This window comes from Copadichromis virginalis, linkage group LG3 (genome assembly GCF_057382275.1).
Source record: "Copadichromis virginalis isolate Kocher_CV1m ecotype Utaka linkage group LG3, C_Virginalis_male_GT1.1, whole genome shotgun sequence".
Taxonomy (NCBI): domain Eukaryota; kingdom Metazoa; phylum Chordata; class Actinopteri; order Cichliformes; family Cichlidae; genus Copadichromis; species Copadichromis virginalis.
In genome coordinates this window covers 58442566-58464430 of record NC_140620.1, presented here as the reverse complement: position 1 = coordinate 58464430, position 21865 = coordinate 58442566, and the positions used below count along the sequence as shown (strand labels likewise).

General features: G+C 58.0%; 3 non-coding genes and 9 pseudogenes across 3 annotated transcripts; all 12 read right to left on the bottom strand.

Annotated features, from left to right (window-relative positions):
* Positions 1–764: 764 nt before the first annotated feature.
* Positions 765–883, bottom strand: LOC146715857 (5S ribosomal RNA; annotated as a pseudogene).
* A 968-nt stretch (positions 884–1851) lies between these two features.
* Positions 1852–1970, bottom strand: LOC146715856 (5S ribosomal RNA; annotated as a pseudogene).
* Positions 1971–4964: 2994 nt separating this feature from the next.
* LOC146715855 (5S ribosomal RNA) lies at positions 4965–5083 on the bottom strand (annotated as a pseudogene).
* A 699-nt stretch (positions 5084–5782) lies between these two features.
* LOC146715854 (5S ribosomal RNA) lies at positions 5783–5901 on the bottom strand. The gene has a single exon (XR_014919605.1). It is a non-coding gene; the product is annotated as a 5S ribosomal RNA (ribosomal RNA).
* A 1294-nt stretch (positions 5902–7195) lies between these two features.
* On the bottom strand, positions 7196–7314 carry LOC146715853 (5S ribosomal RNA; annotated as a pseudogene).
* A 2935-nt stretch (positions 7315–10249) lies between these two features.
* On the bottom strand, positions 10250–10368 carry LOC146715852 (5S ribosomal RNA; annotated as a pseudogene).
* A 3034-nt stretch (positions 10369–13402) lies between these two features.
* On the bottom strand, positions 13403–13521 carry LOC146715851 (5S ribosomal RNA; annotated as a pseudogene).
* Positions 13522–14220: 699 nt separating this feature from the next.
* Positions 14221–14339, bottom strand: LOC146715850 (5S ribosomal RNA). The gene has a single exon (XR_014919813.1). It is a non-coding gene; the product is annotated as a 5S ribosomal RNA (ribosomal RNA).
* Positions 14340–15595: 1256 nt separating this feature from the next.
* LOC146715849 (5S ribosomal RNA) lies at positions 15596–15714 on the bottom strand (annotated as a pseudogene).
* A 2209-nt stretch (positions 15715–17923) lies between these two features.
* On the bottom strand, positions 17924–18042 carry LOC146715848 (5S ribosomal RNA; annotated as a pseudogene).
* A 699-nt stretch (positions 18043–18741) lies between these two features.
* Positions 18742–18860, bottom strand: LOC146715847 (5S ribosomal RNA). The gene has a single exon (XR_014919412.1). It is a non-coding gene; the product is annotated as a 5S ribosomal RNA (ribosomal RNA).
* Positions 18861–20111: 1251 nt separating this feature from the next.
* Positions 20112–20230, bottom strand: LOC146715846 (5S ribosomal RNA; annotated as a pseudogene).
* Positions 20231–21865: the final 1635 nt, after the last annotated feature.

The following is a 21865-nucleotide window of genomic DNA, read 5'->3' as shown; positions in this document are numbered from 1 at the left end:
CCAGCAGCCACAGGCCCTGGTGTGGTGTAAGTGGCCTCAGCCAGCAGCCACAGGCCCTGGTGTGGTGTAAGTGGCCTCAGCCAGTGCCACAGGCCCTGGTGTGGTGTAAGTGGCCTGAGCAAGAGCCACAGACCCTGGTGTGGTGTAATTGGCCTCAGCCAGCAGCCACAGGCCCTGGTGTGGTGTAAGTCGCCTCAGACAGAAGCCACAGGCCCTGGTGTGGTGTAGGTGGCCTCAGCCACCAGCCACAGGCCCTGGTGTGGTGTAAGTGGCCTCAGCCAGCAGCCACAGGCCCTGGTGTGGTGTAAGTGGCCTCAGCCAGCAGCCACAGGCCCTGGTGTGGTGTAAGTGGCCTCAGCCAGTGCCACAGGCCCTGGTGTGGTGTAAGTGGCCTGAGCAAGAGCCACAGGCCCTGGTGTGGTGTAAGTGGCCTGAGCAAGAGCCACAGACCCTGGTGTGGTGTAATTGGCCTCAATAGCAACTAATGCCCTGGTGTGGTGTAGGTGGCCTCAGCCAGCAGCCACAGGCCCTGGTGTGGTGAAAGTGGCCTCAGCCAGAGCCACAGGCCCTGATGTGGTGTAAGTGGCCCCAGCCGGTCCCTCAGGCCCTTGTGTGGTGTAGGTTGCATCAGCTAGCAGCACAAGACATTGGAAAAGAGCCAAAAGCAGTGTCGTTAATGTGCCCTCATTAATGGGCAGCTGCTTTTGGTCTTTTAATACACCCCTTCTCTGGATCAAAAGCGGTTCAATGACATGAAAATCAAAGGCTTACAGTACCAGGTATTCCCAGGCAGTCTCCCATCCAAGTACTAACCAAGCCCAGCCCTGCTTAGCTTCCGAGATCAGACGAGGTCAGGCGTGCTCAGGGTGGTATGGCCGTAAGCTGCTGGCTCCAGCACAATGTCTCAATTTATGGATTCAAGTGATTAGGTGGCAAGTACCTGAAGTTACGAAGACAATGCTATAACCATACCTGCATGTTTGCATAATACCCTAACCCAAAGGCTCAGTTTGGCATTTATCCAACAGCACAGGCCCTGGATTGTTGAAGATGGCCTCAGGAACCAGCACAGGGCCTGATGTGTTGTACATGGCCACAGCAAGCAGCACAGGGCCTGGTTTGGTGAAGATGGCCTCGGCCAGAAGCACAGGGCCTGGTGTGATGTGAGTGGCCTGAGCAAGAGCCACAGGCCCTGGTGTGGTGTAAGTGGAATCAGCCAGCAGCCACAGGCCCTGGTGTGGTTTAAGTGGCCTGAGCCAGAGCCACAGGCCCTGGTGTGGTGTAACTGGCCTGAATAGCAAATAAGGCCCTGGTGTGGTGTAAGTGGCCTCAGCCAGAGCCACAGGCCCTGGTGTGGTGTAAGTGGCCTCAATAGCAACTAAGGCCCTGGTGTGGTGTAAGTGGCCTCAGCCAACAGCCACAGGCCCTGGTATGGTGTAAGTGGCCTCAGCCAGCAGCCACAGGCCCTGGTGTGGTGTAAGTGGCCAGAAGCGCAGGGCCTGGTGTGATGTGAGTGGCCTGAGCAAGAGCCACAGACCCTGGTGTGGTGTAATTGGCCTCAATAGCAACTAAGGCCCTGGTGTGGTGTATGTGGCCTCAGCCAGCAGCCACAGGCCCTGGTGTGGTGTAAGTGGCCTCAGCCAGAGCAACAGGCCCTGATGTGGTGTAAGTGGCCCAAGCCGGTCACTCAGGCCCTGGTGTGGTGTAGGTGGCATCAGCTAGCAGCACAAGACATTGGAAAACAGCCAAAAGCAATGTCGTTAATGTGCCCTCATTAATGGGGAGCTGCTTCTGGTCTTTTAATACACCCCTTCTCTGGATCAAAAGCGGTTCAATGACATGAAAATGCAAGGCTTACAGCACCAGGTATTGCCAGGAAGTCTCCCATCCAAGTACTAAACAAGCCCAGCCCTGCTTAGCTTCCGAGATCAGACGAGGTCGGGCGTGCTCAGGGTGGTATGGCCGTAAGCTGCTGGCCCCAGCACAATGTCTCAATTTATGGATTCAAGTGATTAGGTGGCAAGTACCTGAAGTTACGAAGACAATCCTATAACCATACCTGCATGTTTGCATAATACCCTAACCAAAAGGCTCAGTTTGGCATTTATCCAACAGCACAGGCCCTGGATTGTTGAAGATGGCCTCAAGAACCAGCAAAGGACCTGGTGTGTTTTACATGGCCACAGCAAGCAGCACAGGGCCTGGTTTGGTGAAGATGGCCTCAGCAAGCAGCCACAGGCCCTGGTTTGGTGTAAGTGGCCTCAGCCAGCAGCCACAGGCCCTGGTGTGGTCTAAGTGGCCTCAGCCAGTGCCACAGGCCCTGGTGTGGTGTAAGTGGCCTGAGCAAGAGCCACAGGCCCTGGTGTGGTGTAAGTGGCCTCAGCCAGCAGCCACAGGCCCTGGTGTGGTGTAAGTGGCCTGAGCAAGTGCCACAGGCCCTGGTGTGGTGTAAGTGGCCTAAGCAAGAGCCACAGGCCCTGGTGTGGTGTAAGTGGCCTCAATAGCAAATAAGGCCCTGGTGTGGTGTAAGTGGCCTGAGCAAGAACCACAGGGCCTGGTTTGGTGAAGATGGCCTCGGCCAGAAGCGCAGGGCCTGGTGTGATGTGAGTGGCCTGAGCAAGAGCCACAGGCCCTGGTGTGGTGTAAGTGGCCTCAGCCAGCAGCCACAGGCCCTGGTGTGGTGTAATTGGCCTCAGCCAGAAGCCACAGGCACTGGTGTGGTGTAAGTGGCCTCAGCCAGCAGCAAAAGGGCCCTGGTGTGGTGTAGGTGGCCTCAGCCAGCAGCCACAGGCCCTGGTGTGGTGTAAGTGGCCTCAATAGCAACTAAGGCCCTGGTGTGGTGTAAGTGGCTTCAGCCAGCAGCCACAGGCCCTGGTGTGGTGTAAGTGGCCTCAGCCAGCAGCCACAGGCCCTGGTGTGGTGTAGGTGGCCTCAGCCAGCAGCCACAGGCCCTGGTGTGGTGTAAGTGGCCTCAATAGCAACTAAGGCCCTGGTGTGGTGTAAGTGGCTTCAGCCAGCAGCCACAGGCTCTGGTGTGGTGTAACTGGCCTCAGCCAGCAGCCACAGGCCCTGGTGTGGTGTAAGTGGCCACAGCCGGTCACTCAGGCCCTGGTGTGGTCTAAGTGGCCTCAGCCAGCAGCCACAGGCCCTGGTGTGGTGTAAGTGGCCTCAGCCAGTGCCACAGGCCCTGGTGTGGTGTAAGTGGCCTGAGCAAGAGCCACAGGCCCTGGTGTGGTGTAAGTGGCCTGAGCAAGAGCCACAGACCCTGGTGTGGTGTAATTGGCCTCAATAGCAACTAATGCCCTGGTGTGGTGTAGGTGGCCTCAGCCAGCAGCCACAGGCCCTGGTGTGGTGTAAGTGGAATGAGCAAGAGCCACAGGCCCTGGTGTGGTGTAAGTGGCCTGAGCAAGAGCCACAGACCCTGGTGTGGTGTAAGTGGCCTCAATAGCAAATAAGGCCCTGGTGTGGTGTAAGTGGCCTGAGCAAGAACCACAGGGCCTGGTTTGGTGAAGATGGCCTCGGCCAGAAGCGCAGGGCCTGGTGTGATGTGAGTGGCCTGAGCAAGAGCCACAGGCCCTGGTGTGGTGTAAGTGGCCTCAGCCAGCAGCCACAGGCCCTGGTGTGGTGTAAGTGGCCTCAGCCAGAAGCCACAGGCACTGGTGTGGTGTAAGTGGCCTCAGCCAGCAGCAAAAGGGCCCTGGTGTGGTGTAGGTGGCCTCAGCCAGCAGCCACAGGCCCTGGTGTGGTGTAAGTGGCCTCAATAGCAACTAAGGCCCTGGTGTGGTGTAAGTGGCTTCAGCCAGCAGCCACAGGCCCTGGTGTGGTGTAAGTGGCCTCAGCCAGCAGCCACAGGCCCTGGTGTGGTGTAGGTGGCCTCAGCCAGCAGCCACAGGCCCTGGTGTGGTGTAAGTGGCCTCAATAGCAACTAAGGCCCTGGTGTGGTGTAAGTGGCTTCAGCCAGCAGCCACAGGCTCTGGTGTGGTGTAACTGGCCTCAGCCAGCAGCCACAGGCCCTGATGTGGTGTAAGTGGCCCCAGCCGGTCACTCAGGCCCTGGTGTGGTGTAGGTGGCATCAGCCAGCAGCCACAGGCCCTGGTGTGGTGTAAGTCGCCTCAGCCAGAAGCCACAGGCACTGGTGTGGTGTAAGTGGCCTCAGCCAGCAGCAAAAGGGCCCTGGTGTGGTGTAAGTCGCCTCAGCCAGCAGCCACAGGCCCTGGTGTGGTGTAGGTGGCCTCAGCCAGCAGCCACAGGCCCTGGTGTGGTGTAAGTGGCCTCAGCCAGCAGCCACAGGCCCTGTTGTGGTGTAAGTGGCTTCAGCCAGCAGCCACAGGCCCTGGTGTGGTGTAAGTGGCCTCAGCCAGTGCCACAGGCCCTGGTGTGGTGTAAGTGGCCTGAGCAAGAGCCACAGACCCTGGTGTGGTATAATTGGCCTCAGCCAGCAGCCACAGGCCCTGGTGTGGTGTAAGTCGCCTCAGACAGAAGCCACAGGCACTGGTGTGGTGTAAGTGGCCTCAGCCAGCAGCAAAAGGGCCCTGGTGTGGTATAAGTCGCCTCAGCCAGCAGCCACAGGCCCTGGTGTGGTGTAGGTGGCCTCAGCCAGCAGCCACAGGCCCTGGTGTGGTGTAAGTGGCCTGAGCAAGAGCCACATACCCTGGTGTGGTGTAATTGGCCTCAATAGCAACTAATGCCCTGGTGTGGTGTAAGTGGCCTCAGCCAGCAGCCACAGGCCCTGGTGTGGTGTAAGTGGCCTCAGCCAGAGCCACAGGCCCTGATGTGGTGTAAGTGGCCCCAGCCGGTCACTCAGGCCCTGGTGTGGTGTAGGTGGCATCAGCTAGCAGCACAAGACATTGGAAAACAGCCAAAAGCAATGTCGTTAATGTGCCCTCATTAATGGGCAGCTGCTTTTGGTCTTTTAATACACCCCTTCTCTGGATCAAAAGCGGTTCAATGACATTAAAATGAAAGGCTTACAGCACCAGGTATTCCCAGGCAGTCTCCTATCCAAGTACTAACCAAGCCCAGCCCTGCTCAGCTTCCGAGATCAGACGAGGTCGGGCGTGCTCAGGGTGGTATGGCCGTAAGCTGCTGGGCCCAGCACAATGTCTCAATTTATGGATTCAGGTGATTAGGTGGCAAGTACCTGAAGTTACGAAGACAATCCTATAACCCTACCTTCATGTTTGCATAATACCCTAACCCAAAGGCTCAGTTTAGCATTTATCCAACAGCACAGGCCCTGGATTGTTGAAGATGGCCTCAGGAACCAGCACAGGGCCTGGTGTGTTGTACATGGCCACAGCTAGCAGCACAGGGCCTGGTTTGGTGAAGATGGCCTCGGCCAGAAGCGCAGGGCCTGGTGTGATGTGAGTGGCCTGAGCAAGAGCCACAGGCCCTGGTGTGGTGTAATTGGCCTCAATAGCAACTAAGGCCCTGGTGTGGTCTAAGTGGCCTGAGCAAGAGCCACATACCCTGGTGTGGTGTAATTGGCCTCAATAGCAACTAAGGCCCTGGTGTGGTGTAGGTGGCCTCAGCCAGCAGCCACAGGCCCTGGTGTGGTGTAAGTGGCCTCAGCCAGAGCAACAGGCCCTGATGTGGTGTAAGTGGCCCCAGCCGGTCACTCAGGCCCTGGTGTGGTGTAGGTGGCATCAGCTAGCAGCACAAGACATTGGAAAACAGCCAAAAGCAATGTCGTTAATGTGCCCTCATTAATGGGGAGCTGCTTCTGGTCTTTTAATACACCCCTTCTCTGGATCAAAAGCGGTTCAATGACATGAAAATGAAAGGCTTACAGCACCAGGTATTCCCAGGCAGTCTCCCATCCAAGTACTAACCAAGCCCAGCCCTGCTTAGCTTCCGAGATCAGACGAGGTCGGGCGTGCTCAGGGTGGTATGGCCGTAAGCTGCTGGCCCCAGCACAATGTCTCAATTTATGGATTCAAGTGATTAGGTGGCAAGTACCTGAAGTTACGAAGACAATCCTATAACCATACCTGCATGTTTGCATAATACCCTAACCAAAAGGCTCAGTTTGGCATTTATCCAACAGCACAGGCCCTGGATTGTTGAAGATGGCCTCAAGAACCAGCACAGGACCTGGTGTGTTTTACATGGCCACAGCAAGCAGCACAGGGCCTGGTTTGGTGAAGATGGCCTCAGCAGGCAGCCACAGGCCCTGGTTTGGTGTAAGTGGCCTCAGCTAGCAGCCACAGGCCCTGGTGTGGTGTGAGTGGCCTCAGCCAGCAGCCACAGGCCCTGGTGTGGTCTAAGTGGCCTCAGCCAGTGCCACAGGCCCTGGTGTGGTGTAAGTGGCCTAAGCCAGAGCCACAGGCCCTGGTGTGGTGTAAGTGGCCTCAATAGCAAATAAGGCCCTGGTGTGGTGTAAGTGGCCTGAGCAAGAACCACAGGGCCTGGTTTGGTGAAGATGGCCTCGGCCAGAAGCGCAGGGCCTGGTGTGATGTGAGTGGCCTGAGCAAGAGCCACAGGCCCTGGTGTGGTGTAAGTGGCCTCATTCAGCAGCCACAGGCCCTGGTGTGGTGTAAGTGGCCTCAGCCAGGAGCCACATGCACTGGTGTGGTGTAAGTGGCCTCAGCCAGCAGCAAAAGGGCCCTGGTGTGGTGTAGGTGGCCTCAGCCAGCAGCCACAGGCCCTGGTGTGGTGTAAGTGGCATCAATAGCAACTAAGGCCCTGGTGTGGTGTAGGTGGCCTCAGCCAGCAGCCACAGGCCCTGGTGTGGTGTAAGTGGCCTCAGCCAGAGCAACAGGCCCTGATGTGGTGTAAGTGGCCCCAGCCGGTCACTCAGGCCCTGGTGTGGTGTAGGTGGCATCAGCTAGCAGCCACAGGCCCTGGTGTGGTGTAAGTGGCCTCAGCCAGTGCCACAGGCCCTGGTGTGGTGTAAGTGGCCTGAGCAAGAGCCACAGACCCTGGTGTGGTGTAATTGGCCTCAATAGCAACTAAGGCCCTGGTGTGGTGTAGGTGGCCTCAGCCAGCAGCCACAGGCCCTGGTGTGGTGTAAGTGGCCTCAGCCAGCAGCCACAGGCCCTGGTGTGGTGTAAGTGGCATCAGCTAGCAGCACAAGACATTGGAAAACAGCCAAAAGCAATGTCGTTAATGTGCCCTCATTAATGGGGAGCTGCTTTTGGTCTTTTAATACACCCCTTCTCTGGATCAAAAGCGGTTCAATGACATGAAAATGAAAGGCTTACAGCACCAGGTATTCCCAGGCAGTCTCCCATCCAAGTACTAACCAAGCCCAGCCCTGCTTAGCTTCCGAGATCAGACGAGGTCGGGCGTGCTCACGGTGGTATGGCCGAAAGCTGCTGGCTCCAGCACAATGTCTCAATTTATGGATTCAAGTGATTAGGTGGCAAGTACCTGAAGTTACGAAGACAATCCTATAACCATACCTGCATGTTTGCATAATACCCTAACCCAAAGGCTCAGTTTGGCATTTATCCAACAGCACAGGCCCTGGATTGTTGAAGATGGCCTCAAGAACCAGCACAGGACCTGGTGTGTTTTACATGGCCACAGCAAGCAGCACAGGGCCTGGTTTGGTGAAGATGGCCTCAGCAAGCAGCCACAGGCCCTGGTTTGGTGTAAGTGGCCTCAGCCAGCAGCCACAGGCCCTGGTGTGGTGTAAGTGGCCTCAGCCAGCAGCCACAGGCCCTGGTGTGGTCTAAGTGGCCTCAGCCAGTGCCACAGGCCCTGGTGTGGTGTAAGTGGCCTGAGTAAGAGCCACAGGCCCTGGTGTGGTGTAAGTGGCCTCAGCCAGCAGCCACAGGCCCTGGTGTGGTGTAAGTGGCCTGAGCAAGTGCCACAGGCCCTGGTGTGGTGTAAGTGGCCTAAGCCAGAGCCACAGGCCCTGGTGTGGTGTAAGTGGCCTGAGCAAGAGCCACAGGGCCTGGTTTGGTGAAGATGGCCTCGGCCAGAAGCGCAGGGCCTGGTGTGATGTGAGTGGCCTGAGCAAGAGCCACAGGCCCTGGTGTGGTGTAAGTGGCCTCAGCCAGCAGCCACAGGCCCTGGTGTGGTGTAAGTCGCCTCAGCCAGAAGCCACAGGCACTGGTGTGGTGTAAGTGGCCTCAGCCAGCAGCAAAAGGGCCCTGGTGTGGTGTAAGTCGCCTCAGCCAGCAGCCACAGGCCCTGGTGTGGTGTAGATGGCCTCAGCCAGCAGCCACAGGCCCTGGTGTGGTGTAAGTGGCCTCAGCCAGCAGCCACAGGCCCTGGTGTGGTCTAAGTGGCCTCAGCCAGAAGCACAGGGCCTGGTGTGATATGAGTGGCCTCAGCAAGAGCCACAGGCCCTGGTGTGGTGTAAGTGGCCTGAGCAAGAGCCACAGGCCCTGGTGTGGTGTAAGTGGCCTGAGCAAGAGCCACAGGCCCTGGTGTGGTGTAGGTGGCCTCAGCCAGCAGCCACAGGCCCTGGTGTGGTGTAGGTGGCCTCAGCCAGCAGCCACAAGCCCTTGTGTGGTGTAAGTGGCCTCAGCCAGCAGCCACAGGCCCTGGTGTGGTGTAAGTGGCCTCGGCCAGTGCCACAGGCCCTGGTGTGGTGTAAGTGGCCTGAGCAAGAGCCACAGACCATGGTGTGGTGTAATTGGCCTCAATAGCAACTAAGGCCCTGGTGTGGTGTAAGTGGCCTCAGCCAGAGCCACAGGCCCTGATGTGGTGTAAGTGGCCCCAGCCGGTCACTCAGGCCCTGGTGTGGTGTAAGTGGCCTGAGCAAGAGCCACAGGCCCTGGTGTGGTGTAAGTGGCCTCAGCCAGCAGCCACAGGCCCTGGTGTGGTGTAAGTGGCCTGAGCAAGTGCCACAGGCCCTGGTGTGGTGTAAGTGGCCTGAGCAAGTGCCACAGGCCCTGGTGTGGTGTAAGTGGCCTCAATAGCAAATAAGGCCCTGGTGTGGTGTAAGTGGCCTGAGCAAGAACCACAGGGCCTGGTTTGGTGAAGATGGCCTCGGCCAGAAGCGCAGGGCCTGGTGTGATGTGAGTGGCCTGAGCAAGAGCCACAGGCCCTGGTGTGGTGTAAGTGGCCTCAGCCAGCAGCCACAGGCCCTGGTGTGGTGTAAGTGGCCTCAGCCAGAAGCCACAGGCACTGGTGTGGTGTAAGTGGCCTCAGCCAGCAGCAAAAGGGCCCTGGTGTGGTGTAGGTGGCCTCAGCCAGCAGCCACAGGCCCTGGTGTGGTGTAAGTGGCCTCAATAGCAACTAAGGCCCTGGTGTGGTGTAAGTGGCCTGAGCCAGAGCCACAGGCCCTGGTGTGGTGTAACTGGCCTGAATAGCAAATAAGGCCCTGGTGTGGTGTAAGTGGCCTCAGCCAGAGCCACAGGCCCTGGTGTGGTGTAAGTGGCCTCAATAGCAACTAAGGCCCTGGTGTGGTGTAAGTGGCCTCAGCCAACAGCCACAGGCCCTGGTATGGTGTAAGTGGCCTCAGCCAGCAGCCACAGGCCCTGGTGTGGTGTAAGTGGCCAGAAGCGCAGGGCCTGGTGTGATGTGAGTGGCCTGAGCAAGAGCCACAGACCCTGGTGTGGTGTAATTGGCCTCAATAGCAACTAAGGCCCTGGTGTGGTGTATGTGGCCTCAGCCAGCAGCCACAGGCCCTGGTGTGGTGTAAGTGGCCTCAGCCAGAGCCACAGGCCCTGATGTGGTGTAAGTCGCCTCAGCTAGCAGCACAGGGCCTGGTTTGGTGAAGATGGCCTCGGCCAGAAGCGCAGGGCCTGGTGTGATGTGAGTGGCCTGAGCAAGAGCCACAGGCCCTGGTGTGTTGTAAGTGGCCTCAGCCAGCAGCCACAGGCCCTGGTGTGGTGTAGGTGGCCTCAGCCAGCAGCCACAGGCCCTGGTGTGGTGTAAGTGGCCTCAGCCAGTGCCACAGGCCCTGGTGTGGTGTAATTGGCCTCAATAGCAACTAAGGCCCTGGTGTGGTGTAAGTGGCCTGAGCAAGAGCCACATACCCTGGTGTGGTGTAATTGGCCTCAATAGCAACTAAGGCCCTGGTGTGGTGTAGGTGGCCTCAGCCAGCAGCCACAGGCCCTGGTGTGGTGTAAGTGGCCTCAGCCAGAGCAACAGGCCCTGATGTGGTGTAAGTGGCCCAAGCCGGTCACTCAGGCCCTGGTGTGGTGTAGGTGGCATCAGCTAGCAGCACAAGACATTGGAAAACAGCCAAAAGCAATGTCGTTAATGTGCCCTCATTAATGGGGAGCTGCTTCTGGTCTTTTAATACACCCCTTCTCTGGATCAAAAGCGGTTCAATGACATGAAAATAAAAGGCTTACAGCACCAGGTATTGCCAGGAAGTCTCCCATCCAAGTACTAAACAAGCCCAGCCCTGCTTAGCTTCCGAGATCAGACGAGGTCGGGCGTGCTCAGGGTGGTATGGCCGTAAGCTGCTGGCCCCAGCACAATGTCTCAATTTATGGATTCAAGTGATTAGGTGGCAAGTACCTGAAGTTACGAAGACAATCCTATAACCATACCTGCATGTTTGCATAATACCCTAACCAAAAGGCTCAGTTTGGCATTTATCCAACAGCACAGGCCCTGGATTGTTGAAGATGGCCTCAAGAACCAGCACAGGACCTGGTGTGTTTTACATGGCCACAGCAAGCAGCACAGGGCCTGGTTTGGTGAAGATGGCCTCAGCAAGCAGCCACAGGCCCTGGTTTGGTGTAAGTGGCCTCAGCTAGCAGCCACAGGCCCTGGTGTGGTGTGAGTGGCCTCAGCCAGCAGCCACAGGCCCTGGTGTGGTCTAAGTGGCCTCAGCCAGTGCCACAGGCCCTGGTGTGGTGTAAGTGGCCTGAGCAAGAGCCACAGGCCCTGGTGTGGTGTAAGTGGCCTCAGCCAGCAGCCACAGGCCCTGGTGTGGTGTAAGTGGCCTGAGCAAGTGCCACAGGCCCTGGTGTGGTGTAAGTGGCCTAAGCAAGAGCCACAGGCCCTGGTGTGGTGTAAGTGGCCTCAATAGCAAATAAGGCCCTGGTGTGGTGTAAGTGGCCTGAGCAAGAACCACAGGGCCTGGTTTGGTGAAGATGGCCTCGGCCAGAAGCGCAGGGCCTGGTGTGATGTGAGTGGCCTGAGCAAGAGCCACAGGCCCTGGTGTGGTGTAAGTGGCCTCAGCCAGCAGCCACAGGCCCTGGTGTGGTGTAATTGGCCTCAGCCAGAAGCCACAGGCACTGGTGTGGTGTAAGTGGCCTCAGCCAGCAGCAAAAGGGCCCTGGTGTGGTGTAGGTGGCCTCAGCCAGCAGCCACAGGCCCTGGTGTGGTGTAAGTGGCCTCAATAGCAACTAAGGCCCTGGTGTGGTGTAAGTGGCTTCAGCCAGCAGCCACAGGCCCTGGTGTGGTGTAAGTGGCCTCAGCCAGCAGCCACAGGCCCTGGTGTGGTGTAGGTGGCCTCAGCCAGCAGCCACAGGCCCTGGTGTGGTGTAAGTGGCCTCAATAGCAACTAAGGCCCTGGTGTGGTGTAAGTGGCTTCAGCCAGCAGCCACAGGCTCTGGTGTGGTGTAACTGGCCTCAGCCAGCAGCCACAGGCCCTGGTGTGGTGTAAGTGGCCACAGCCGGTCACTCAGGCCCTGGTGTGGTGTAAGTGGCCTCAGCCAGCAGCCACAGGCCCTGGTGTGGTGTAAGTGGCCTCAGCCAGTGCCACAGGCCCTGGTGTGGTGTAAGTGGCCTGAGCAAGAGCCACAGGCCCTGGTGTGGTGTAAGTGGCCTGAGCAAGAGCCACAGACCCTGGTGTGGTGTAATTGGCCTCAATAGCAACTAATGCCCTGGTGTGGTGTAGGTGGCCTCAGCCAGCAGCCACAGGCCCTGGTGTGGTGTAAGTGGAATGAGCAAGAGCCACAGGCCCTGGTGTGGTGTAAGTGGCCTGAGCAAGAGCCACAGACCCTGGTGTGGTGTAAGTGGCCTCAATAGCAAATAAGGCCCTGGTGTGGTGTAAGTGGCCTGAGCAAGAACCACAGGGCCTGGTTTGGTGAAGATGGCCTCGGCCAGAAGCGCAGGGCCTGGTGTGATGTGAGTGGCCTGAGCAAGAGCCACAGGCCCTGGTGTGGTGTAAGTGGCCTCAGCCAGCAGCCACAGGCCCTGGTGTGGTGTAAGTGGCCTCAGCCAGAAGCCACAGGCACTGGTGTGGTGTAAGTGGCCTCAGCCAGCAGCAAAAGGGCCCTGGTGTGGTGTAGGTGGCCTCAGCCAGCAGCCACAGGCCCTGGTGTGGTGTAAGTGGCCTCAATAGCAACTAAGGCCCTGGTGTGGTGTAAGTGGCTTCAGCCAGCAGCCACAGGCCCTGGTGTGGTGTAAGTGGCCTCAGCCAGCAGCCACAGGCCCTGGTGTGGTGTAGGTGGCCTCAGCCAGCAGCCACAGGCCCTGGTGTGGTGTAAGTGGCCTCAATAGCAACTAAGGCCCTGGTGTGGTGTAAGTGGCTTCAGCCAGCAGCCACAGGCTCTGGTGTGGTGTAACTGGCCTCAGCCAGCAGCCACAGGCCCTGATGTGGTGTAAGTGGCCCCAGCCGGTCACTCAGGCCCTGGTGTGGTGTAGGTGGCATCAGCCAGCAGCCACAGGCCCTGGTGTGGTGTAAGTCGCCTCAGCCAGAAGCCACAGGCACTGGTGTGGTGTAAGTGGCCTCAGCCAGCAGCAAAAGGGCCCTGGTGTGGTGTAAGTCGCCTCAGCCAGCAGCCACAGGCCCTGGTGTGGTGTAGGTGGCCTCAGCCAGCAGCCACAGGCCCTGGTGTGGTGTAAGTGGCCTCAGCCAGCAGCCACAGGCCCTGTTGTGGTGTAAGTGGCTTCAGCCAGCAGCCACAGGCCCTGGTGTGGTGTAAGTGGCCTCAGCCAGTGCCACAGGCCCTGGTGTGGTGTAAGTGGCCTGAGCAAGAGCCACAGACCCTGGTGTGGTATAATTGGCCTCAGCCAGCAGCCACAGGCCCTGGTGTGGTGTAAGTCGCCTCAGACAGAAGCCACAGGCACTGGTGTGGTGTAAGTGGCCTCAGCCAGCAGCAAAAGGGCCCTGGTGTGGTATAAGTCGCCTCAGCCAGCAGCCACAGGCCCTGGTGTGGTGTAGGTGGCCTCAGCCAGCAGCCACAGGCCCTGGTGTGGTGTAAGTGGCCTGAGCAAGAGCCACATACCCTGGTGTGGTGTAATTGGCCTCAATAGCAACTAATGCCCTGGTGTGGTGTAAGTGGCCTCAGCCAGCAGCCACAGGCCCTGGTGTGGTGTAAGTGGCCTCAGCCAGAGCCACAGGCCCTGATGTGGTGTAAGTGGCCCCAGCCGGTCACTCAGGCCCTGGTGTGGTGTAGGTGGCATCAGCTAGCAGCACAAGACATTGGAAAACAGCCAAAAGCAGTGTCGTTAATGTGCCCTCATTAATGGGCAGCTGCTTTTGGTCTTTTAATACACCCCTTCTCTGGATCAAAAGCGGTTCAATGACATTAAAATGAAAGGCTTACAGCACCAGGTATTCCCAGGCAGTCTCCCATCCAAGTACTAACCAAGCCCAGCCCTGCTCAGGTTCCGAGATCAGACGAGGTCGGGCGTGCTCAGGGTGGTATGGCCGTAAGCTGCTGGGCCCAGCACAATGTCTCAATTTATGGATTCAGGTGATTAGGTGGCAAGTACCTGAAGTTACGAAGACAATCCTATAACCCTACCTTCATGTTTGCATAATACCCTAACCCAAAGGCTCAGTTTAGCATTTATCCAACAGCACAGGCCCTGGATTGTTGAAGATGGCCTCAGGAACCAGCACAGGGCCTGGTGTGTTGTACATGGCCACAGCTAGCAGCACAGGGCCTGGTTTGGTGAAGATGGCCTCGGCCAGAAGCGCAGGGCCTGGTGTGATGTGAGTGGCCTGAGCAAGAGCCACAGGCCCTGGTGTGGTGTAATTGGCCTCAATAGCAACTAAGGCCCTGGTGTGGTGTAAGTGGCCTGAGCAAGAGCCACATACCCTGGTGTGGTGTAATTGGCCTCAATAGCAACTAAGGCCCTGGTGTGGTGTAGGTGGCCTCAGCCAGCAGCCACAGGCCCTGGTGTGGTGTAAGTGGCCTCAGCCAGAGCAACAGGCCCTGATGTGGTGTAAGTGGCCCCAGCCGGTCACTCAGGCCCTGGTGTGGTGTAGGTGGCATCAGCTAGCAGCACAAGACATTGGAAAACAGCCAAAAGCAATGTCGTTAATGTGCCCTCATTAATGGGGAGCTGCTTCTGGTCTTTTAATACACCCCTTCTCTGGATCAAAAGCGGTTCAATGACATGAAAATGAAAGGCTTACAGCACCAGGTATTCCCAGGCAGTCTCCCATCCAAGTACTAACCAAGCCCAGCCCTGCTTAGCTTCCGAGATCAGACGAGGTCGGGCGTGCTCAGGGTGGTATGGCTGTAAGCTGCTGGCCCCAGCACAATGTCTCAATTTATGGATTCAAGTGATTAGGTGGCAAGTACCTGAAGTTACGAAGACAATCCTATAACCATACCTGCATGTTTGCATAATACCCTAACCAAAAGGCTCAGTTTGGCATTTATCCAACAGCACAGGCCCTGGATTGTTGAAGATGGCCTCAAGAACCAGCACAGGACCTGGTGTGTTTTACATGGCCACAGCAAGCAGCACAGGGCCTGGTTTGGTGAAGATGGCCTCAGCAAGCAGCCACAGGCCCTGGTTTGGTGTAAGTGGCCTCAGCTAGCAGCCACAGGCCCTGGTGTGGTGTGAGTGGCCTCAGCCAGCAGCCACAGGCCCTGGTGTGGTCTAAGTGGCCTCAGCCAGTGCCACAGGCCCTGGTGTGGTGTAAGTGGCCTAAGCCAGAGCCACAGGCCCTGGTGTGGTGTAAGTGGCCTCAACAGCAAATAAGGCCCTGGTGTGGTGTAAGTGGCCTGAGCAAGAACCACAGGGCCTGGTTTGGTGAAGATGGCCTCGGCCAGAAGCGCAGGGCCTGGTGTGATGTGAGTGGCCTGAGCAAGAGCCACAGGCCCTGGTGTGGTGTAAGTGGCCTCATTCAGCAGCCACAGGCCCTGGTGTGGTGTAAGTGGCCTCAGCCAGGAGCCACATGCACTGGTGTGGTGTAAGTGGCCTCAGCCAGCAGCAAAAGGGCCCTGGTGTGGTGTAGGTGGCCTCAGCCAGCAGCCACAGGCCCTGGTGTGGTGTAAGTGGCATCAATAGCAACTAAGGCCCTGGTGTGGTGTAAGTGGCTTCAGCCAGCAGCCACAGGCCCTGGTGTGGTGTAAGTGGCCTCAGCCAGCAGCCACAGGCCCTGGTGTGGTGTAGGTGGCCTCAGCCAGCAGCCACAGGCCCTGGTGTGGTGTAAGTGGCCTCAATAGCAACTAAGGCCCTGGTGTGGTGTAAGTGGCTTCAGCCAGCAGCCACAGGCTCTGGTGTGGTGTAACTGGCCTCAGCCAGCAGCCACAGGCCCTGGTGTGGTGTAAGTGGCCTCAGCCAGAGCCACAGGCCCTGATGTGGTGTAAGTGGCCCCAGCCGGTCACTCAGGCCCTGGTGTGGTGTAGGTGGCATCAGCTAGCAGCACAAGACATTGGAAAACAGCCAAAAGCAGTGTCGTTAATGTGCCCTCATTAATGGGCAGCTGCTTTTGGTCTTTTAATACACCCCTTCTCTGGATCAAAAGCGGTTCAATGATATGAAAATGAAAGGCTTACAGCACCAGGTATTCCCAGGTAGTCTCCCATCCAAGTACTAACCAAGCCCAGCCCTGCTTAGCTTCCGAGATCAGACGAGGTCGGGCGTGCTCACGGTGGTATGGCCGTAAGCTGCTGGCTCCAGCACAATGTCTCAATTTATGGATTCAAGTGATTAGGTGGCAAGTACCTGAAGTTACGAAGACAATGCTATAACCATACCTGCATGTTTGCATAATACCCTAACCCAAAGGCTCAGTTTGGCATTTATCCAACAGCACAGGCCCTGGATTGTTGAAGATGGCCTCAGGAACCAGCACAGGGCCTGGTGTGTTGTACATGGCCACAGCAAGGAGCACAGGGCCTGGTTTGGTGAAGATGGCCTCGGCCAGAAGCGCAGGGCCTGGTGTGATGTGAGTGGCCTGAGCAAGAGCCACAGGCCTTGGTGTGGTGTAAGTGGCCTCAGCCAGCAGCCACAGGCCCTGGTGTGGTGTAAGTCGCCTCAGCCAGAAGCCACAGGCACTGGTGTGGTGTAAGTGGCCTCAGCCAGCAGCCACAGGCCCTGGTGTGGTGTAGGTGGCCTCAGCCAGCAGCCACAGGCCCTGGTGTGGTGTAGGTGGCCTCAGCCAGCAGCCACAGGCCCTGGTGTGGTGTAAGTGGCCTCAGCCAGCAGCCACAGGCCCTGGTGTGGTGTAAGTGGCCTGAGCAAGAGCCACAGGCCCTGGTGTGGTGTAAGTGGCCTCAGCCAGCAGCCACAGGCCCTGGTGTGGTGTAAGTGGCCTGAGCAAGTGCCACAGGCCCTGGTGTGGTGTAAGTGGCCTGAGCAAGTGCCACAGGCCCTGGTGTGGTGTAAGTGGCCTCAATAGCAAATAAGGCCCTGGTGTGGTGTAAGTGGCCTGAGCAAGAACCACAGGGCCTGGTTTGGTGAAGATGGCCTCGGCCAGAAGCGCAGGGCCTGGTGTGATGTGAGTGGCCTGAGCAAGAGCCACAGGCCCTGGTGTGGTGTAAGTGGCCTCAGCCAGCAGCCACAGGCCCTGGTGTGGTGTAAGTGGCCTCAGCCAGAAGCCACAGGCACTGGTGTGGTGTAAGTGGCCTCAGCCAGCAGCAAAAGGGCCCTGGTGTGGTGTAGGTGGCCTCAGCCAGCAGCCACAGGCCCTGGTGTGGTGTAAGTGGCCTCAATAGCAACTAAGGCCCTGGTGTGGTGTAAGTGGCTTCAGCCAGCAGCCACAGGCCCTGGTGTGGTGTAGGTGGCCTCAGCCAGCAGCCACAGGCCCTGGTGTGGTGTAAGTGGCCTCAATAGCAACTAAGGCCCTGGTGTGGTGTAAGTGGCTTCAGCCAGCAGCCACAGGCTCTGGTGTGGTGTAACTGGCCTCAGCCAGCAGCCACAGGCCCTGATGTGGTGTAAGTGGCCCCAGCCGGTCACTCAGGCCCTGGTGTGGTGTAGGTGGCATCAGCCAGCAGCCACAGGCCCTGGTGTGGTGTAAGTCGCCTCAGCCAGAAGCCACAGGCACTGGTGTGGTGTAAGTGGCCTCAGCCAGCAGCAAAAGGGCCCTGGTGTGGTGTAAGTCGCCTCAGCCAGCAGCCACAGGCCCTGGTGTGGTGTAGGTGGCCTCAGCCAGCAGCCACAGGCCCTGGTGTGGTGTAAGTGGCCTCAGCCAGCAGCCACAGGCCCTGTTGTGGTGTAAGTGGCCTCAGCCAGCAGCCACAGGCCCTGGTGTGGTGTAAGTGGCCTCAGCCAGTGCCACAGGCCCTGGTGTGGTGTAAGTGGCCTGAGCAAGAGCCACAGACCCTGGTGTGGTATAATTGGCCTCAGCCAGCAGCCACAGGCCCTGGTGTGGTGTAAGTCGCCTCAGACAGAAGCCACAGGCACTGGTGTGGTGTAAGTGGCCTCAGCCAGCAGCAAAAGGGCCCTGGTGTGGTATAAGTCGCCTCAGCCAGCAGCCACAGGCCCTGGTGTGGTGTAGGTGGCCTCAGCCAGCAGCCACAGGCCCTGGTGTGGTGTAAGTGGCCTGAGCAAGAGCCACATACCTTGGTGTGGTGTAATTGGCCTCAATAGCAACTAATGCCCTGGTGTGGTGTAAGTGGCCTCAGCCAGCAGCCACAGGCCCTGGTGTGGTGTAAGTGGCCTCAGCCAGAGCCACAGGCCCTGATGTGGTGTAAGTGGCCCCAGCCGGTCACTCAGGCCCTGGTGTGGTGTAGGTGGCATCAGCTAGCAGCACAAGACATTGGAAAACAGCCAAAAGCAATGTCGTTAATGTGCCCTCATTAATGGGCAGCTGCTTTTGGTCTTTTAATACACCCCTTCTCTGGATCAAAAGCGGTTCAATGACATTAAAATGAAAGGCTTACAGCACCAGGTATTCCCAGGCAGTCTCCCATCCAAGTACTAACCAAGCCCAGCCCTGCTCAGCTTCCGAGATCAGACGAGGTCGGGCGTGCTCAGGGTGGTATGGCCGTAAGCTGCTGGGCCCAGCACAATGTCTCAATTTATGGATTCAGGTGATTAGGTGGCAAGTACCTGAAGTTACGAAGACAATCCTATAACCCTACCTTCATGTTTGCATAATACCCTAACCCAAAGGCTCAGTTTAGCATTTATCCAACAGCACAGGCCCTGGATTGTTGAAGATGGCCTCAGGAACCAGCACAGGGCCTGGTGTGTTGTACATGGCCACAGCTAGCAGCACAGGGCCTGGTTTGGTGAAGATGGCCTCGGCCAGAAGCGCAGGGCCTGGTGTGATGTGAGTGGCCTGAGCAAGAGCCACAGGCCCTGGTGTGGTGTAATTGGCCTCAATAGCAACTAAGGCCCTGGTGTGGTGTAAGTGGCCTGAGCAAGAGCCACATACCCTGGTGTGGTGTAATTGGCCTCAATAGCAACTAAGGCCCTGGTGTGGTGTAGGTGGCCTCAGCCAGCAGCCACAGGCCCTGGTGTGGTGTAAGTGGCCTCAGCCAGAGCAACAGGCCCTGATGTGGTGTAAGTGGCCCCAGCCGGTCACTCAGGCCCTGGTGTGGTGTAGGTGGCATCAGCTAGCAGCACAAGACATTGGAAAACAGCCAAAAGCAATGTCGTTAATGTGCCCTCATTAATGGGGAGCTGCTTCTGGTCTTTTAATACACCCCTTCTCTGGATCAAAAGCGGTTCAATGACATGAAAATGAAAGGCTTACAGCACCAGGTATTCCCAGGCAGTCTCCCATCCTAGTACTAACCAAGCCCAGCCCTGCTTAGCTTCCGAGATCAGACGAGGTCGGGCGTGCTCAGGGTGGTATGGCCGTAAGCTGCTGGCCCCAGCACAATGTCTCAATTTATGGATTCAAGTGATTAGGTGGCAAGTACCTGAAGTTACGAAGACAATCCTATAACCATACCTGCATGTTTGCATAATACCCTAACCAAAAGGCTCAGTTTGGCATTTATCCAACAGCACAGGCCCTGGATTGTTGAAGATGGCCTCAGGAACCAGCACAGGACCTGGTGTGTTTTACATGGCCACAGCAAGCAGCACAGGGCCTGGTTTGGTGAAGATGGCCTCAGCAAGCAGCCACAGGCCCTGGTTTGGTGTAAGTGGCCTCAGCTAGCAGCCACAGGCCCTGGTGTGGTGTGAGTGGCCTCAGCCAGCAGCCACAGGCCCTGGTGTGGTCTAAGTGGCCTCAGCCAGTGCCACAGGCCCTGGTGTGGTGTAAGTGGCCTAAGCCAGAGCCACAGGCCCTGGTGTGGTGTAAGTGGCCTCAACAGCAAATAAGGCCCTGGTGTGGTGTAAGTGGCCTGAGCAAGAACCACAGGGCCTGGTTTGGTGAAGATGGCCTCGGCCAGAAGCGCAGGGCCTGGTGTGATGTGAGTGGCCTGAGCAAGAGCCACAGGCCCTGGTGTGGTGTAAGTGGCCTCATTCAGCAGCCACAGGCCCTGGTGTGGTGTAAGTGGCCTCAGCCAGGAGCCACATGCACTGGTGTGGTGTAAGTGGCCTCAGCCAGCAGCAAAAGGGCCCTGGTGTGGTGTAGGTGGCCTCAGCCAGCAGCCACAGGCCCTGGTGTGGTGTAAGTGGCATCAATAGCAACTAAGGCCCTGGTGTGGTGTAAGTGGCTTCAGCCAGCAGCCACAGGCCCTGGTGTGGTGTAAGTGGCCTCAGCCAGCAGCCACAGGCCCTGGTGTGGTGTAGGTGGCCTCAGCCAGCAGCCACAGGCCCTGGTGTGGTGTAAGTGGCCTCAATAGCAACTAAGGCCCTGGTGTGGTGTAAGTGGCTTCAGCCAGCAGCCACAGGCTCTGGTGTGGTGTAACTGGCCTCAGCCAGCAGCCACAGGCCCTGGTGTGGTGTAAGTGGCCTCAGCCAGAGCCACAGGCCCTGATGTGGTGTAAGTGGCCCCAGCCGGTCACTCAGGCCCTGGTGTGGTGTAGGTGGCATCAGCTAGCAGCACAAGACATTGGAAAACAGCCAAAAGCAAGTGTCGTTAATGTGCCCTCATTAATGGGCAGCTGCTTTTGTTCTTTTAATACACCCCTTCTCTGGATCAAAAGCGGTTCAATGATATGAAAGGCTTACAGCACCAGGTATTCCCAGGCAGTCTCCCATCCAAGTACTAACCAAGCCCAGCCCTGCTTAGCTTCCGAGATCAGACGAGGTCGGGCGTGCTCACGGTGGTATGGCCGTAAGCTGCTGGCTCCAGCACAATGTCTCAATTTATGGATTCAAGTGATTAGGTGGCAAGTACCTGAAGTTACGAAGACAATGCTATAACCATACCTGCATGTTTGCATAATACCCTAACCCAAAGGCTCAGTTTGGCATTTATCCAACAGCACAGGCCCTGGATTGTTGAAGATGGCCTCAGGAACCAGCACAGGGCCTGGTGTGTTGTACATGGCCACAGCAAGGAGCACAGGGCCTGGTTTGGTGAAGATGGCCTCGGCCAGAAGCGCAGGGCCTGGTGTGATGTGAGTGGCCTGAGCAAGAGCCACAGGCCTTGGTGTGGTGTAAGTGGCCTCAGCCAGCAGCCACAGGCCCTGGTGTGGTGTAAGTCGCCTCAGCCAGAAGCCACAGGCACTGGTGTGGTGTAAGTGGCCTCAGCCAGCAGCCACAGGCCCTGGTGTGGTGTAGGTGGCCTCAGCCAGCAGCCACAGGCCCTGGTGTGGTGTAGGTGGCCTCAGCCAGCAGCCACAGGCCCTGGTGTGGTGTAAGTGGCCTCAGCCAGCAGCCACAGGCCCTGGTGTGGTGTAAGTGGCCTGAGCAAGAGCCACAGGCCCTGGTGTGGTGTAAGTGGCCTCAGCCAGCAGCCACAGGCCCTGGTGTGGTGTAAGTGGCCTGAGCAAGTGCCACAGGCCCTGGTGTGGTGTAAGTGGCCTGAGCAAGTGCCACAGGCCCTGGTGTGGTGTAAGTGGCCTCAATAGCAAATAAGGCCCTGGTGTGGTGTAAGTGGCCTGAGCAAGAACCACAGGGCCTGGTTTGGTGAAGATGGCCTCGGCCAGAAGCGCAGGGCCTGGTGTGATGTGAGTGGCCTGAGCAAGAGCCACAGGCCCTGGTGTGGTGTAAGTGGCCTCAGCCAGCAGCCACAGGCCCTGGTGTGGTGTAAGTGGCCTCAGCCAGAAGCCACAGGCCCTGGTGTGGTGTAAGTGGCCTCAATAGCAACTAAGGCCCTGGTGTGGTGTAAGTGGCTTCAGCCAGCAGCCACAGGCCCTGGTGTGGTGTAGGTGGCCTCAGCCAGCAGCCACAGGCCCTGGTGTGGTGTAAGTGGCCTCAATAGCAACTAAGGCCCTGGTGTGGTGTAAGTGGCTTCAGCCAGCAGCCACAGGCTCTGGTGTGGTGTAACTGGCCTCAGCCAGCAGCCACAGGCCCTGATGTGGTGTAAGTGGCCCCAGCCGGTCACTCAGGCCCTGGTGTGGTGTAGGTGGCATCAGCCAGCAGCCACAGGCCCTGGTGTGGTGTAAGTCGCCTCAGCCAGAAGCCACAGGCACTGGTGTGGTGTAAGTGGCCTCAGCCAGCAGCAAAAGGGCCCTGGTGTGGTGTAAGTCGCCTCAGCCAGCAGCCACAGGCCCTGGTGTGGTGTAGGTGGCCTCAGCCAGCAGCCACAGGCCCTGGTGTGGTGTAAGTGGCCTCAGCCAGCAGCCACAGGCCCTGTTGTGGTGTAAGTGGCCTCAGCCAGCAGCCACAGGCCCTGGTGTGGTGTAAGTGGCCTCAGCCAGTGCCACAGGCCCTGGTGTGGTGTAAGTGGCCTGAGCAAGAGCCACAGACCCTGGTGTGGTATAATTGGCCTCAGCCAGCAGCCACAGGCCCTGGTGTGGTGTAAGTCGCC